This window comes from Anser brachyrhynchus, assembly GCF_964034855.1.
Source record: "Anser brachyrhynchus genome assembly, chromosome: 9".
Classification (NCBI taxonomy): Eukaryota; Metazoa; Chordata; class Aves; order Anseriformes; family Anatidae; genus Anser; species Anser brachyrhynchus.
This window is the reverse complement of record NC_137703.1, coordinates 3,009,268-3,026,928: the sequence shown is the minus strand read 5'-3', so window position 1 is coordinate 3,026,928 and position 17,661 is coordinate 3,009,268. Positions and strand designations below refer to the sequence as shown.

The following is a 17,661-nucleotide window of genomic DNA, read 5'->3' as shown; positions in this document are numbered from 1 at the left end:
AGGTTACAGATTAAGAAAAAAAATCCTTGAATTTCTCAGATTCATGTTCAGACTAGACACACACATGTAATAAAACTTTAGCTGACAATCTGTCTAAAATGCAAAAATAATCCCTAGTGCTTGCCTTGAATCCTCTTAAGAATAACGCTGCAGCATTAGTTCTGCATGCTGTTGAGCACCCCATCTCAGTCAAACACCAGGTCTCCACATCAGCTAATCGCCTTATCTGGAGGTGTGAGAAGCCCTCATGTCTTCCAGGCAGGACTTCTCGGTCAGTCTGCCTGCAGCTGTGGCAGGACTGAGCCCAAGGTGATACTATTACAGGGAAAACCAGAGCTAGGAATTAGAAAGAGAGAAGGAAAGAAAGAATTCGTGTTGGAGTTTCTTGAATCCGCCTTTGAGCTTGGTCTGAAAGCTCACATGCTCTTGCCATGCTGTTTCTGTCAATTCCTGTTCAAAAGGAATCCACATTTTTGTTTTGCACAGAAATCATTACCATCTTAGGAAACTTGCTTGCAGTAGCAATACTTCAGGAGTAACATTAATACAAGGATACAACTATACATGCTGTTTATAAGTTATGCCACCCTTCCATCACGGCATGGCTTTTAACAGGACAGCAACCCCCACATTTTTTGTTCATCTGTCCAGGTAAAGCATGTGCCATAAATCTGCCCACAGCATGCTCAGAAAGCTTTGAAATTTGGAAATGCAAATGTTACACAGATAAAAAAAATTAAAAATAAAAAATAAAAATTAATCTCTGTCTTTCTAGGTACAATTCTACCTTTAAGCAGGAAGATCACCTCCAGCCAGCCAGGCCTCCCACTGAAGTGCTATGAATGCATAGGTAGCAATTAAAGAAAAATAACTTAAAACAAGCTCAGAAGTTGCCCCGTTCCATACTTACACCTGTCTTTTTGAGTACTATAAGGCTGAGTAACACAGGAAGGTATAACGGAGCACAGTTTGGGCCACAATAGCATCTATCTTACTACAGATGCTTCTTAAGGCCAGTGAATATGACTTTGTGAGATCTTGAACTTTTTGACCTGGATTAGCACTGAATTAAACACACATTTACCCTCAGAATTCAAACCAGAGCTTGGCTACATTTCCATTAACAAGCATTACAAAGTGACAGAAACAAATCCATGAGCTGAACCAGCCTGTGCTAGGGCCTAGTGCCTGTTTTGGATGTTTTGATATAAATAAATAAGGAGCAGAGCACATACAGCAAATGGTTATTTAAAATGTGTTCTGGTCAATATAGGGACTTAAATATTTACCCAAGACAATAGTCATATAATTTAAAATAATGGGTATATCTGAGAAAATTGTTCTCTGCTTGTGGATATTCTCTGAAGTCACATTGATCAAATGACTTATGAATTATTTATTCAGCTTTTCTCTTAAAGTTAAAAGCAAGAATTATTGATTTTTCTTCATATATAATATTATGGCATTGGAATATAGGGAAAAAAAAACAAAAAACATGACTATCATCATACCACCATCATGTACTTATCTGGTTTGTAGAGGAGAGGAGGATGTACAGAGGTTGCTACTACAAAGTTAGTGAGCAATTCTGGCTCCAGTGGCCTCTGCAAAACCCTAACAACATGAAGAAGCTCTTCCTTAAGCTACAGAATACAACATGGAGTTTGAATTAAAAAATAAATAACTAAAATTCAGTTTGACTTTGATTCAAAAATGCAAGTGTTGCACTCCCATCCTGTTGCTTTCAAACAAAGCCGCTATTTCCTATGTATGAAAGCTAGCTGAGACTTAAATATCAGAGGTGAACAACAGCAATGTAAAGTATTTACATTGCTTGAGTAATAGGCATAGTCTGAGAATGCTTAAACCTGAAAGAGAATTTCCTAGGAAGAGCTGAAGGTTTTGTTTCTATTTTTAGTACTGAATCACATGGAGAATGATAGACTTTGCAAGGGAAGAAGCAACAGTATTGTAAATAAAACTTTCAGTCAAGAGAAATAATAGTGTTTTGTTTTATACCCGAGTTATTAAGGTTAACTACTTGTAGATTTTTTCCTTCCCATTAGTATATTACAAGCAAAACATTGCCTTCTGAGGTGGACATCAGCTCCTTCCATGAGGCCAGGTACAAAACGAGTGTTAAACCCTTCAAGTAAGAGCCAGAGATTTCCCATGGGTTTCTGGGTCCATTAATATCCCTGTCATTCCTATCCAGCTCTTTCATATCTTAGACTTTGTGACAATGGAAAGCTTGCAAGGCTCCAAAGCACCATCGTTAAAATAACAGATTACAAGGAATTAGTTCAGCATCACCTTACCCTGAATGATATCTGATCAGAAGAGCTTCTTAAAAATTCAGGCTTGAGAACTGTACTCCGAAATATGAGAGAGAAATCTTTCTTTTAGTTATGCCACTTCTTTTGACTTGAGACAAACGCTTGCAGTTTTTATTTTAGTGGCTTCACGCAGTAAAATCTGGGAATCTCCACTCTGAAAGTGTGCCTGTCTACAGTTACTGAATCCACTGGAAAATACAGAAACAAATACAGAAACAAATTATTAAGAAACATAATTTTAAATATTTCCACTGCGCTTTATATAAATGCACAATGGAAATAATAATTTTAATAATATGGCTGCTGCAATCCACATCATATTTGCCATATGGAGAAAAATGATGTAACATTTGGCAAGATGCTCTTCTTACTAGCTTATTTTAAAAACTGTACCTTTAAAAATAATATCTAAAGTGAATCTGTAATGAAGCTAAATGACTGGATATTATAGAAGCCTTTGGCTACAGCCCTATTTTATCAGGAGATAGTTCACAACATAGAATATTAATGGAATTTAAGATAAACCATTTGGTGATGCATGGAGTTGTTGCATCTGCAGAGGATGTAACTCTGCATCTGATTATAGGGAGCTTTTGATGAAGTATTAATACAGGAGAAGAACTGAATACTTCTGTCCCCCCATTTGGAGTAAAATCCACCTTGTATGAGGGGAAAAAAAAAATACAAGGCCCATATATATATTTCTATTTTGAAATCACAGTTGGCAAATTAGATCCACATTTCTATGAGAGAAATTGCTTTAGCAAGAAGCATCACAAATGAGATTTCAAATACCTTGTGTTTCAAAGTTTTTCATGGTTGCTTATATAATACATTTACTGTATAGGAAGAGTTATTCTCTGTACTATATCTGTTGACATAATCTAGAGGTATCTTAGTAGCATATTTCACATTTTCAAAGATATTTTGACTACATGTGGTTATTTGGTGCACTTTGGGGACTTCAGATGTTGTATATGACATGTAAACAGCTATGACTGATGACCAACCTTTAAAACAAGAGATATACAAAAATAATGACATTTTCCTTTGCTGGTGGACACTGGGATACAAGAACCTTTTACCAAACTCACTGATACTTGAGAAGATGCAGGCACCTTGGTATACAAAGATGGCAACGCTACGAGACAGGCTTATTATTTTAATTTCTGAGATAGAAAGAATACTTGGTGCTGTCCAGAATCCTAGAGATGCTTGGAAAGTGTCACAGCAACACAGCAGAGAAGCATCAGGAGTAAGCAGTCCACCCAAAGCCACTCTTCTGTCACTTACAGTGGGATCTCTCTGGATACAGCCATTAAATTGCACAGGCATGGATGAGTAATTGACAACTAGGTATCACTTGGGGTCTATTCTCCTGTGAGATCATTTTCAGCAGCTATGGAACTATGCAGCTGCTGGATTTAATAGGTTTACACCTTAAAAAATAACTTCCTTTCCTTTTCTTCTGATGAGTAAGTGGGAAGGTACCACGCAGAACAACCTGGGGGAAGAAGCATCAGTTTGGCACTACCACTACCACTGGCAGAGTGGTCACAGCAACAAATTGCAGTGGTTTACATGAGCCCTACAAACTTGAAATGCAGCCTGAACAACAGTTTGGCAACATATTTAATTATAAAATTCTTCCTTTCTCTCTACTGCTATAAAGGGCCACAGCTGAGCAAGAGACCTTGGTGATGGCTTCCTATCTACACCTTCAGGGCTCCTCCACTTGCTGAAGATGAGCATCTGCACTGACACTAGACTGCAACCCCAGGCTTTGGTAGTTTGGGTTTAATATGCGAGACGAGAGGGAGGAGAAGGCTCAGACAGTTTTGGAGCTCATTCGGTTATCTGCAATGGTACGTGCTCATCGGTGTCCCTGGTGTTCAGCTTGTAAATGACTGGCATTAAACTGTGATCTGTCCCCATGGTACAGGGTCAGAGCCAGGAATTTATTCAGAGAGAGAATTACAGCTCTTGCCTGTGGGGACCATACAGAGGAAAGGGTTTGATTTTCCTTTTGCGGGCACGGGGAGAGGCTGCAGACAGCCACCTCATTACCACTAATGGGCCCTGCAGACGGGCAGGGAGTGCAGCACGCTCGTCGGAGAGCAGGCCCTCGGTCTGCATTGCACTCCAGGACCAAATCTGCAAAAGCAAGGGAAGGTGTGGAGGTAAGTGCCATGGGTTGGAGCTGCATTAAATGACCTGAGAAATTCTCACTCACCAAGGACTCTGAGGAGCGTTCATCCTGAAGGAGGTTGGCAGCACTCTCATTCCCTCCGTTCCAGCTGGTGCTCCTCGGTCTTTTGCGTAAATGACACGACCATTATACGGTTATATTCAATTTACTGGGGAAAGCAGATAAGGTCAGTTATAGTTACATCATTAACTACCACCAAATTAACATCCTGTATCTATAAAGACCTAAATGAGGGAAGTGACTAAATGTCTTCATCTTATTTATAAAAACAAAGCATAAGTTTTCATTTCAATATCAAACTAATCGAAGAATGAATATCTTTTGATGTTTGCATCAAAAAACTTTCTCCACTGATATCTTAGGCTGCGATGTACATTTGCTGAAAGCCAATCTATTTCACAATGGGTTTTATTAAAATGATTTCACATCATTTAGAGGCAAGGAAGATAAGTGACTAAAAGGCTGGCAACATAGCTATGCTGTCTTCTATGGGATATATTGGGAGCAACTTCTTGAACCATCAAGTAATGTTTTATAGCTTCCAAGATTATATTACTTCTGCTTGTCAGTCACAAGTATGGGTAGGGAAAAAAAAAAAGAAAAAGAAAAAAAAAGAAAGAGAGCACTAGTAGAGATAACAGGGATTTATAGGGTGATGCAGTAAATATATACACGGGGAATGAAGTATTGTATATGCATATACCAATATTTCAGAAAAGATTTTTACGTATTTTAATGGTATCACTAAATATTATTTAGTAGCATCCCCCTAAGTATTCTGTTTATCTTTCTGAACATCCCCTCCCATCTGGTTGTTCTTCTTTTAAGTTGTTTATTAGTCCAATGTGTTGGCCTAAAAAGCTACATGTCCTTCTCCTATCATTACACCATTTTCTTTTTACCTGGATGTTATATTCCAAACCTTTTCGGGGAAAGAAAAAAAAAAAAGTTTGCATCTCATCCCACATAAGTGAGAAGATGCCAATTTTTAATGACAAAATTTATAATATGTGTTAATAGGAAAATCTGACCTCTTTGGCAGTCTACAGACAAGAAGAGTTATTAGCAAGGTATCCTGTTTTGGATAAACAACTTCGGAGCACAGTAAAAAGAGGCTGCATAAATTCAAACAGTAGCGTCATTTCTTAACGTTTTTCTCAATTTTAGTTACATTATCTTTAGTAAAAAAAATATATATATATACATATATATACAAAAGCACTCAGCTTTAATGATTTTCAACATTGGCTATTGGCATACAAATGTATTGTCAATAGGTTTTCAAGTAGCCTGCAAATTTCCAAGGAATAACAGGTCCCTGGTTGAAAATGACTGGTCTAATTCTGTTTCTGGCTTTAACTACACTTTCTACTCTTGAAAACTATCATTATTTTGCCTCCAAACAGTATTTAACACAAATACTGACTATTTAACTGATTATTTTACCCAGAAATGTATTGGCTTCCTTATTATTGTGGACTTCTTATTAGATCAGTAAGACATGTAGCTTCAAAACATCTTTGGTAAAGACTGCTAGTGCATAAACATATCTTTAGGATAAAATCAGTCATAAATAAAGCCAAAAGTGACTTTTTCTGGTTCCTAAATATAATGCACCAAGTTGCAAATGCACCAATTTAATTATTAAAATCCAGTTGACAGCAGTCACTGCATGATTGTCTTTGCTGTCAAACTCATCCAAAAAGCACATCCAGAAAGGCAATTGCTTTCAAAGGAGCAAGGATTGCATTCATACATGAATTTAGTGGAAATAAAGGGCTTGGAAGGTGGAATCAGGCTCAGGGTTTGTTATTATTATATGTTAATATATTATAATAATTTGTTGTTAACACTTAAAAAGTAAAAATTCCTGAGAAATGAAACCTCTACTAACTTTCAATTGTGAAACCAATTATAAATAAGGTGAAAATTATGCTGTATTTTAAACATTTGGATTTTTTTTTTTAATTTCGCACTGTAATTTTTTAAGAAAAAAAATCAATTGAATCAGAGTTCTGTAAAATTTTTGTATGCAAAAAGAGAAGTAGACTTAAAGAATCTTTTTTTTTTTTTTTCCCATTCTCTAAAACAGGAATTATCCCTAAGAGGAAATGAACACATTTTAAAATTAATGATGCACCTATATTCAAATAGAGTTGCTTCTGAATCAAGACTTTGCTGTTTGGAGCTGTATTCTCTGCTTCATTTAAAATCACTTTGTATCTGTAGCACAAATTATTTTCTTTTCTCTCTGATAGGTGGGATGTAGGCTACTAGCAAAAAAAAAGAAATCATCTATTCAGCTACAGAAGAATTTCTCAAAGCTTGATCTGTAGCTTACTGTCTTCTTAAAAAAAAAGATGGTTCACAGAAAGTTGATGTTGGTTTTCATTTATTGAGGCAGTGCTATAGTGAATAATAGCATTTCAACATGTTATTGATATTGTAACAATTCTTACATTTTAGCCCATAAAATATGCTACCCAACTTTGCTGTGATGGCTTATGAAGCCCAAATCTGGACACATTTCCCACAAAGTCAAGGCCATGCACTCACATAGATAAAGCAAATGAAACGCAAGGGGAATGTTCTGTGTGCTGTTATATTATTTGAACCTGAGAAATATTTAAAGAAATTAAAAAAAAATGTATTTACTGAACAAATTCACTTATTTAACCATATTTTGTTTGGGTTAGGTTTATGAGATGCATTTAGATTTTTAAGGCCAATGTAAATCTGAAATATCTTACTGACTTCAGTCTGACTCCTCTCAATATACCCATGCAAGCTGAGAAGAGAATATGCCCAACTCAAGACAACACTCTGCACAGCTTGTATTTGAAAGATTGAAGGGTCTCTTCTTTGAACAATTTGAGACTAAATATGATGAGATCTCTTGCTCTTCTGTGAAGGACAGACACTTTTATTATTTGGCGGGGGATTGAGGGGGAGAAGCAGACAAGGCTAGAAAACAAAAAACAAATGTAGCAGATGCTCTTCCATTCAGAAAGGTAAGACATTCTTCTAGGCTTCTCACCAAGAAAGGAGTTTCTGAAATATCATCAAAGCAGTAAAATATGTCATGTAACCAGAACGTGTCCCCAGCCTCCCAAGGAGGAGTAAAACCTGCCTGCTTGGTTTAGTTGGCCAAGGTGGAATTGCACCATAAAATTACTGTGGCATCTTCTTAACACCATGCCTGTTGGACTTGTTTTAACCCTCATTCATCTTGTATTTCACAAACTGTGCAAAGCTCACTCAGGAGGTGCTTTGGTGCACCTTTTTGGTGCACCCCAAGGCAAAAGGAGACAAGTATTTTCTTTGGTTGTGCAGGCATTTTCAGAGGCCTTCTGCTTCCTCTCCCATGAGCACCTCAAACTTGTGGGCTGCATCATTTATTGTGATCTTATCCCCTTGTGATCTGCTACGGTAATTTCCTGGGTTGTGCAGTACATAAAACTGGTCTGATACCAAGAGGGACCTAAAGAGTAGGAGAGCAGAGGTGGTTCAAAGCATTCTTCCACCCACCTCATCCTTTCTTGGATGCATGAATATGGAATAATTGTTACAGGAGAAAAAGCTCAGAATTTCACAGGTCAGCTCAGCAAATGTTTCTTGTTCTCATAAACAATTTTTGAAGAGCGTACTGCATGTGAAGAGTTGTAAATGCCTCTGCTGTAAATCAATGCCTCTCAGGCATAAAAAGGATATATTGTCACAGGATAATATCTCTCCCTTTTTCTGTGTTTTGTTGTTTCTCTTTTTTTTTTTTTTCTCAATACTGTCAAAACAAATGCTTTGCTTGAAAATAATTCTTACAGTATTTTGGATTCCCATTTGTTTGATGAATATGAACAAGTCAAAATTAAAGGGATTTGTCATCACAAAATCAACTCCAGAAACTAAACGTGAGCCACATCTGACAGGAGTGCTTTGTGTTCTGGAGAACCATTTCCTACTCAGGGAATAATTGCCCATTTGGGGATGCTACAGGTGACACATTAGACATAAGCATTCAGATTGGGTATAATAACAGCATCCCTGCTAAGTGTGAAAACATTTTTTCTGCTTGTAAAAGTTAAGAGGAATCAATATCAATAAGTGTCGTTACTATGATTCCCTTTCCTGGCGGGATTTGAGTACCCTCCTACCTCACGTTGCAGAGGCTAGCCTCCGCAGCAGAAATGAGCCCGTTGCCTCCTCAGTGCAGAGCTGGCAGGAGGGGTTTACAGGGTCTGCTTCTTCCCCAGTGTATATGTTACACGCAGGATTATCAGGTTTCCCTGTACCAGACCTGTTTGAAAGAGAGAACAGATTTATTACACAATCAAAGTTCAATCTAAGAGTCTAGTCTAGTACATCAGACAACGGTCTCCCATAAGGGAAGGCTTCTGGCCTTTCATGATTAATAAATTTATCAGAAAAAAAAAGTAAAAGCTGAGGAAAATGGATGCATGTCCAGAGGAAGGTTTAAGTGTGAGTGATAACAAGGAATAAAAGCAGGAACCATAAACAGGTAGAAAACCAGAGACTCGCACAAGAGATTATGTTGCCCTAAAAGTTCTAAATATTGAGGCCTGCCAACTGTTTAAAAGTAGTCATTTGTTGCAAAAACAAGTTGCAAACTAAAGAAAATGCTTAATTAAATTTGCCTACACAACGTCATTTTTAAAAATGTATTAAAATAGACTAATCATAACAGAAACAAAAGTCTGTAATTTTAGAAGATGATTACTAACTGCACTAATTAAGTGGCTTTAATTGACTCCATCGAAGTCAAGAGACAATTCATATGTATATTGCTGCAAGACTCAGTAATCATAATTTCTGCAAAGTAACTTTTAAATGAGTTATCCTGCAGCTTTTATTAGCTAGATAGCTGTTTTCAATCCACGATTTGCAGATCCCCAGGGGGCCACGGATTACCACCGAGGCTCTGGAGGTAACTAAGAAAAGCATGTTTACTGTCAATACGCTTCCCTGGAAGCTTTGAAGGATCCAAAAATTGAGAAAGATAAAGAAGAAAAAGGGGGAAAGAGGGAATACATTTTTTTCTGCTTTATTACTGCTTCCTAACTTTCTGAGCACTTTCAAAACATGGAAAGATATCTTCTTGATTTCCCCTGAAGAACTGTTATTTTTTTTTGCCTTTCTTAATTAAATGGAAAGAATATTAAAAATAATTTTAAGGCACACATCCAAAACATTTTAATATGTGCAGCCACTGCTTCTAAAAAATAGCTTCTACTTCCTTTAACTTCTTACCTAATCATTACTGAAAATGGGCTACTTCATCTAAAACTTATTGTTTAAATGTCCTAAACCATACAGTACAGGTACATCAGAAAATAATCTAATGCACAGTGTAACTATTCAGCAAAGCTCTTAATAACTGAAAACTCACTACTGTAGCAGGAAGCATCAATGCTTCCTGTTTGGCATTGCAAGGTTGCCAAGGTCTTCCCGGTGGCTCTTATGCTCCCTATTTAGAAGAACCTCATCATGTATTTTCGGCAGATATTTCCCATGAAACCCCCTATTTCTCCACCTGGTTTGCCCAGAGCTAACCTCTTGGATATGGAGGAGCAGCAGGGAAAAGTCCCACACCAGAATTAGGTTTTATGTTCTCTCTTTTAGCCCCATAATGCCTTTGTTTAACCTTGAAGACTGATGAGAACAATTAGTCCCTCTCCTCACCGTGAAATCACTTTATGGTTGTGCAGCCTGTTGATTTCTTGTCATTCCTCTTCCCTAAATTGAATATGTTCACCTTTCCCACAGTCTGACATTATAAACCCTTCACTCTTTTATTTGCACTCTTCCAAACTCTCTTATTTATCTTTCTTTTTAGAAATATCATGCTCAAAAGCTTTATGTAGCATTTTAAATGTTGCCTACCCAGTTCAAAATTGAAAGGGCTATATTTTTTCATTTATATCTGATGTTTTACAGGCGATCAAAACCTCAAAAGGTGGAGAACTGATCTAAAGATGAATAAAAGTCTTTGTACTATAGCAACTACTTCAAGACTATTTTAACTCAGATGTAAGAAAAAGCTAAATTAAAAGTACATGTATATAAAAGTAGCTCAGCCATCTCTGAATCTTTGAACATTTGCCATGACAACCTTAGAATCTAACATACTTATTTATATTTATTTCTTGTGTGGTCTTCCCTAAAAGAAGGGAGAGAAGTTGTAGGTTTTTTGTTGTTGTTGTGTTTTTTTTTTTAAAAAAAAAAAAAAACAAAACAGTTATTGCTTGTTCTCACTTATCTTTTGAAAGTCTGTAGATTTTTTCTTTGCTTGTTTAAAAGGTCCAAGAAAACAGTTTGTTGCCAATATCCTATGGCAGGTTTCGTTTGTCCTTTTCCAGATAAATGGAGGAAATAATTTACTCTGAAGCCTATTCCCTTCCTGCCCCCTGCAGCATGTGCTCCTCTTCAACTCCACCCTTTTACCCTTTTTCCTGATCATTCTTTCCTTTGGGGGAATCAAACACATGAAATTACATTCTCATCAGTTCTTATATCTAGATTAATTTTAACACTTTTTTTTATCATATCCTAATACTTACCTTGGCTACAAAAACGTGTAACCATTTGTGAAAATAAAACACTATCATGCGTTGCAGCTTATACATGTTTTTCACTGAGCTATCAAAGGACCCCCCCACTGAGCACAGAGTACAACACGTGCCACTCTACAAGGCATGGAGGCAGGGTAAGCCCGAGGGGAGCTGCCACACTCCATCCATCCTGCGGTGGCCACCCATACGCAGGCTGTAACCCCCAGGTAAGTGCAGGGGAGCGAATTAGCCCAGAAGCATTGGCCCCCCTATCATGAGGTCTGGACATGAGCTTAAAGGTCTTCTTTTGTTTGTTTGTTTAATCTCTTTTGTTAGGTTGGTTGCTTTTTTTTTTTTTCTTTAGACATATAGAGAAAATTTACATGGATCAGGATTGACAACACTGCCAACATTTTCTCATTTTTATTTACTGTTTCTGTCAAGAGAAGATATTAGTTACAGACTTAGCCGTGAGCTTGGCGGTATAGCTGCTCTTATAGGGTAAAAATAAAACCACTACCACCAACAAAAAAACAACAGAGCTACCAAACGTGAGACGTCAAACACGGGAAGGAAAACACAGTGTCGCAGAGACATGACAATGAAGCAGTATTTGCGGTAACTCCCACTGCCTGGTAAATTAAGATGTTCTATGCCCAATGGCTTGCTTTCCAGCTCTTCCTACAAGATATTGTTGGAGAAATATTAAAACTGCTGTATGCCTGAAAAAGTAGTGGATTTAAAATCAGAAGTAACTGACAGAAGTTTGTTCCCTTCATCCCGAGAGACTCAGGTTGGGCTTCAGCAGCAGATCCAACTCCAGGCAACACTGGCAGATGGTCTACATGCCATTTCCCCCAGACAGTTTTTCACGGCTAAGAACTAAGATTTGCAGAAATTCCAAAGAAATATCATCTTGATTTTCCTGATGAAGCACAAGACCTCTAGACCTGAGAACTGTGCATGCCCCCTTCACCAAAGAGCTACACCAGGGCCCCACCAGCTCAAGGACATGAATAACTTCGAGAAGTTGGACTGCTCAGCAGAGTGCTGTGTGCAGCTTATGTGCCAATGAAGTCAATAAGAAAGATTTCCTCTAATAGGTTTTGAATAAGCTGGAGCACAGCACAAGGATGCCATGCTCAAAATACAGAAAGGACAGTTGTAATTGGCATCAAGAGAACGATTTTATAATGTATAAAATATAAAATGTATGCATTTCTCTTTCTAACTGCAGAAAAAAAGAACACAAAAATGTTAATGCAAAATTGTGCAATATACCAGTTATTACTGGTTACTCCTTTATGCTTGACCCACTCTCCCAGCAAGTAGTTCCACTGCTCTCTACTATCCTTATGTCCATACATGTACGTGAACAAAGATACTTATGTACAAACCTGTGTGCACGTCTTTCTGTCACCACCACTGTGGGGTTAACCTGGCAAGCAGCTAGCACCACACAGCCGCTCGCTCACCCCCCACAATAGAGGAAATTAATTCTATCTCAGACAAAATCAGGATGACCACAGACCAGCCATACTTCTCTGCCACTTCAGTAACCAGAAAACAAAGAAGGAAATATGTCTGTGCAAAGCCACAGTATTCTGCCTTACTGCTTTTTGCTATTTTTCAGCTGGGTGTCACTTCAGATTACCAAGTGCTGTCCAAATTGCGATACAAGTCCTACAGACCAATTTTTGTACTTATTTAATACTTCCAAATTCACTGACACTGCATGAGGTATAAACAAATAAGTGCAGATATTGCCCTAATATGTTTAGGGTAATATAAATGTGAAAAAAAAATATTTTATATATATATTTCTTTCTTGTAAAAGCAATCAAATCATATTTTGAGCTAAAATAAACCTTTAGGAAAAATACTCAAAGACTGGAAAATGGGCTAAGTATGTATAATTTGGCTAAGTAATGAGTAAAAAGGTACACTACATGCATACGAATATTTGATGAATGAGCTGAAGTAGAAAAAAATTATGTAGGGTAACCTAAGGGTGTATAGCTTAAAGCAATGTGAGAAATCTCCCTGACAGTGAGACATATTAGATTGTGGAATAGTCTCTCAAGGGAAGAAGTGTCAACCCTAAAATTTAGATAACTTAATCTATGATTAGGAAAAAAAAAAAAAAATTACAACGTGTACCAAATTCTGGGATTAGAGGATTATCCAGAAGATAAACACTGGCAAAAGTCATATCTCTGCTTTTAACCTGCAGGTTTTTTAGCCCTTGCCAAATGAGCACAAGACAGAGCGTTTGTGTCCATGAAGGAGACCAAAGAGGACACCCAGGTGGAGCAGAGGACCCTGTCACCTATAGTCAATGGGACTCCAAGCATTGCTTGAGGTGCACAGGCACTGCACAATGTAAGGGCATGAAGACACACCAAGCAGAACACGTAGGAACCACCAGTGAGGTCACTCTTTGAGACTGGACCACAGCTCTCCAATGGTCCCCTCCAACCCCATTTGTACGGCTCTGCAAGTCAGCTAGAGGAATCAACATTTAGAGTGCGTGCCCTACAGCTCTCTTTCCACATTGGTGATAATTGATAAAGGACGATCTGCGTAAACAAATCGTAAAGCTTGTCTGTTTGCTGCTTCTCCTTTGGTATCTTTTTTCCCCCTCCAGCTGTAAACAATAATGGTTCCAGTTCGTGAATAAATATCTTTAACCAGACAATGTCTACTGAACTCAAGGAAGGGTTTATACATACCCATTACGCAGCAATGAACAGCAAATATTCTTTAGGTACTTCACTGGTCTTTCTATAGAATACATGATTCATCATTATAGGCTCACATCATTTTTCATCTCCATAAGGGGGTAGCCTATGTTTACCAAGTGCAGATGCATAAATAAAGTGAGAACTAGTACGTGTCCTGGGCTAATGTCCAGGTTTTCACCTAATTTCAAAATTTCATGTGATGTATCTTTTTTATCTTTTAGAATTGTCTATTTATATATATTTAAAATGGTGACTTGTAAATAGATATTATGTCTACATTTAAAATACATGATTTGTATAAGTATACTATTTATATATTCATATACATAATTTGAAGTGTGCAGAGGAGACAGTTCTCAAGCCAGGCTTATTGAGATTCAAAGTACAGCAGGCCTTTTTTCTCATCCTATGATATACTATTCTGAGGCAAATTTGCTTCTCATAGCCAGGGGCATCATTTGCAGGTGACTGAACAATCAATTAAAATTGTTTAAGGATATTATCTGTAGGTTTTTCAATACAGTCAGTTTACTGCTACTTCCTCACATGGTTAGAGGTATTTTAGTCTTTAGTAACAGAGTTTTCCTAAGGGTTTCTGGTACTGTCTTACAGATTTGCATCATCTTTTCCCTGAGCTGATGGAGGACTGAACATGCAGCTTTTGAGACACTGTGACATTGGTCAGTCTTAGCAGTATTATAAATCTGTCCTACTATAATATATATATATATATATCAAACTTCAATTAAAACTTAATTAAAATTCCCAAATTTAATGCAGATGACATAATCATAAAAAATTGCATCAATGGCTCCTACATAGTCTCAGACCTTGGACTCTTTGGACTTGGAATTCAATGGAAGACAAGTCAGCAGACCTGCACTGAATTCAGGATTAGTAGTGGATAAGTTTTAGGACAGTCCAGTTTGCCTGGAGCAGTTTCAAAAGCACACACTTTTTGGTCTCCATGTTGTTTATAGCCAGTTTGCTGTGATTGTTTGCAATTTCTCTTTTCAGTTACACAGTCTGATGGACACCAGCCTTGTATTTCACTTCCAAGCTGCTGTACAGTGTGAGCATGTTCACATAGGTCATGAACTCCATAGCTGTGATCACGATGGCTCTTTATTTCATTAGTGTTTGATAATTGTTTTTTCATAAGATAAATATTTTTAGTTGTCTGAACAAAGGCACTTAGGCATAACAGGGTTCAGCACTTCTGTGACTAAGCTGCCTTTTTTTTTTTAGGTTAGCTATTCAGTCAGGGAAAAACAACAATTTTTCACTGGTGGTGAGTCAATCATACCACAAAATACATAGTTAATGTTTAGGATTTTTTCATAAACTGTTCATCAAACACTTGTGAATAATGAATGCATAAGCTAGGATTAGACATGATATGTAAATTTAGGGCTCAGTTCATCCAATAACTTATTTATCAAGAACAATTTGAGCAGTACTATCTAAAAGCATCAGTTTAGTTCTCCATTAATAGCCAGTTGAACTTTCTGACTTTGTGCATTAGCGTATGCAAAACACAGGCATGAACACACAGCCCTACCCCAACACTGCTGCTGAGCCTTGCACTCACCTCCTGCAGCCACAGAAAACAAAGGGCTCCCAGCCTCAAATTTCCACCCAAAAATTGTCCAGGAACAATCACATTACTGCTAGTGGAAGTGAAATGGCACATTTTCCATACCCCTTACAACTATGTTCAGTATGCATGTTGTTTTCTTGACTTAAGATACAATCTATCAGAGTGTACTTGCACCACCATATCCAGTATTGCTCCAGTGTAGCTAAGGTTCAGTTATCATTTTCATTATAAACATTTGCAGTGGGTTGGAATAATTTGTTGTAGAGCATATCAAGCTGTCTGCTCGGACGCGTTAAATTTTTCCTCCTTGCGATTGATTTAAATCCTATAAGACATTTTTGTAGAGCAGCCAAAAATAAAAATGTATAATTCTCAACTTTTTTTTTAATAGTTACACTTCAGTAGAGAAACCAAAAAACTTATACATAAATTATTAATTGGCAATTCTCACAAAGGCAATGCAAAACAAACAGCAGCTTCCTGTTCAGCTGATTCCAGGAAACTGTCAAACTTCTGAATATTGTAATGCAGATGGTTTGCACCACTTTAATATTTTCAGTAAATAAAATATTGTCCTTGCATTTAAAAAAAAAAAGAACAATTAAAACCACTTTATCTAGTTAAGTCATATATTGCACATGTGAAGCGATGAAGTGAATCACTGTTCACTCAGGCAGCAACACGTCTAAAACTATTTTGTTTGCAGTTCATAAGAAAAATTTGAAACTGAGAACATTTCTACAAATCAAACATGTTGTTTAAAATGTCAGTCTGCATCAAATGAAAGATTTTATCCGGGATTTGACAAGTTTAAGTAAGATTTGTATCTCTGTTGGGTCATATTTGAAACCAAAATTAATTTTGAACCAGAAAAGCAGATTACTTTGCTTTGTAAAATGTCAGAGTATTGCTTTTTTGCTACTGTGCTGCCAAAAAAAAAAAAAGAATAAAAATAAAGAAAAAAAAAAAAAGAAAAACTAAAAAGGTTGCCAAAGTAGAGTCTTTTGTGAAAAGAGGCTGTAGTTCTGTTTTTACTATTTTTTAATTTAATTTAATTTTATTTTTTAAATGAAGAGGAGTGACTATTCAATGTGTTTCACCTGACTACAGGGTTATACCTGTAAGACTCAACAAAGTTATGGAGCCACCTCAGGTACCCAGCTCCAACAGTCACCTCTCCATGGTAGCTGACCTATGCTCAAAGCGCAACCTGTAGCTCCAAGAAGCGAGAACTAATACACTGCGAGGTGTTATGGGCAACGCTACCTCTGACTTTCTTTGGGGGAGGGAAGGAAGAAGTTAAAGTCACTGCAGAGTTAATGTTGCTATCATTAATTTTCTGTGTGTGCACTTTACTCATGCAGTCAATTTGTCATTGAAGGGCATAATTTACTCTTCTCTCCACAGATTTTTGAACAGCGAAGGAAAAGACTTCGCCTATTGCAAAGTGTGCAATACTGATGATAAGGCAGAAAAATCAGAGCTCTTGCGACCCTCCCATCACTTTGAGCCCTTTCTTCCAGCCAGGCTCTAAAGGAACTTTCCATCAAAGCCAGAAGAAAACTATATACAATTTCAAACCTTTATCTGACCTCTTGTTTCCAAAGGGTTATACCTTAAACCTCTGGGTCCTTCCAGCTTTCTTTTTTCCTGTTAGAACGCTTTCAGGTGTCCTCTGTACCCCCGTGCAGCTCGGAGCGGTGGCTTTCACGTCAGCCATCTCCTGCTCTGCTGGGAGCCCTTGCAGACGGGCGTCTTGCTGACCTTGCCTTCAAACACAAAAGACAAAAGAGAAGGGATGAAACTAGCTGAAGCAAGAGAAAGAGTTGTACAAGACAGCAGAGGAGAGAGTGAAAGACCGCAGCGACCAAGTATCGGTGAAAACTGCAAGTTACAGCAAAACACACTGCACAAAGAGCATTTTAACCCTATCTCTGCAGCACAAGCAAGGAGAGCTTTTCTCCTTGTGATAACTTAGGATAGATTTTTATACTCCAGTGAATTATAAATGTGTTATATTATACTCTAATTATTATGAAGTGACGGCAAAACTGGGCTAGAATAAAGATGTTATTTCCATTAAGAGAAAAACAAACTCCCAAATCGATAGTCTGTTAAGAGAGGCTTTAGAAAGTTTGGTTCTCTAAATATGGAGCATACTGACCTCGAAAGTAGTAGAATCAAGGAAAATTGCTTAAAGTATTGC

At 37.4% G+C, this 17,661-nt stretch overlaps 1 long non-coding RNA gene across 1 annotated transcript; it reads right to left on the bottom strand.

Moving 5' to 3' along the window:
• Positions 1 to 4,083: 4,083 nt before the first annotated feature.
• Positions 4,084 to 17,447, bottom strand: LOC308199780. Its single transcript, XR_013954942.1, has 3 exons — positions 17,071 to 17,447; positions 8,697 to 8,839; positions 4,084 to 4,693 (listed from the first exon to the last, which is right to left on the bottom strand). It is a non-coding gene; the product is annotated as an uncharacterized lncRNA (long non-coding RNA).
• Between the last annotated feature and the right edge of the window lie 214 nt (positions 17,448 to 17,661).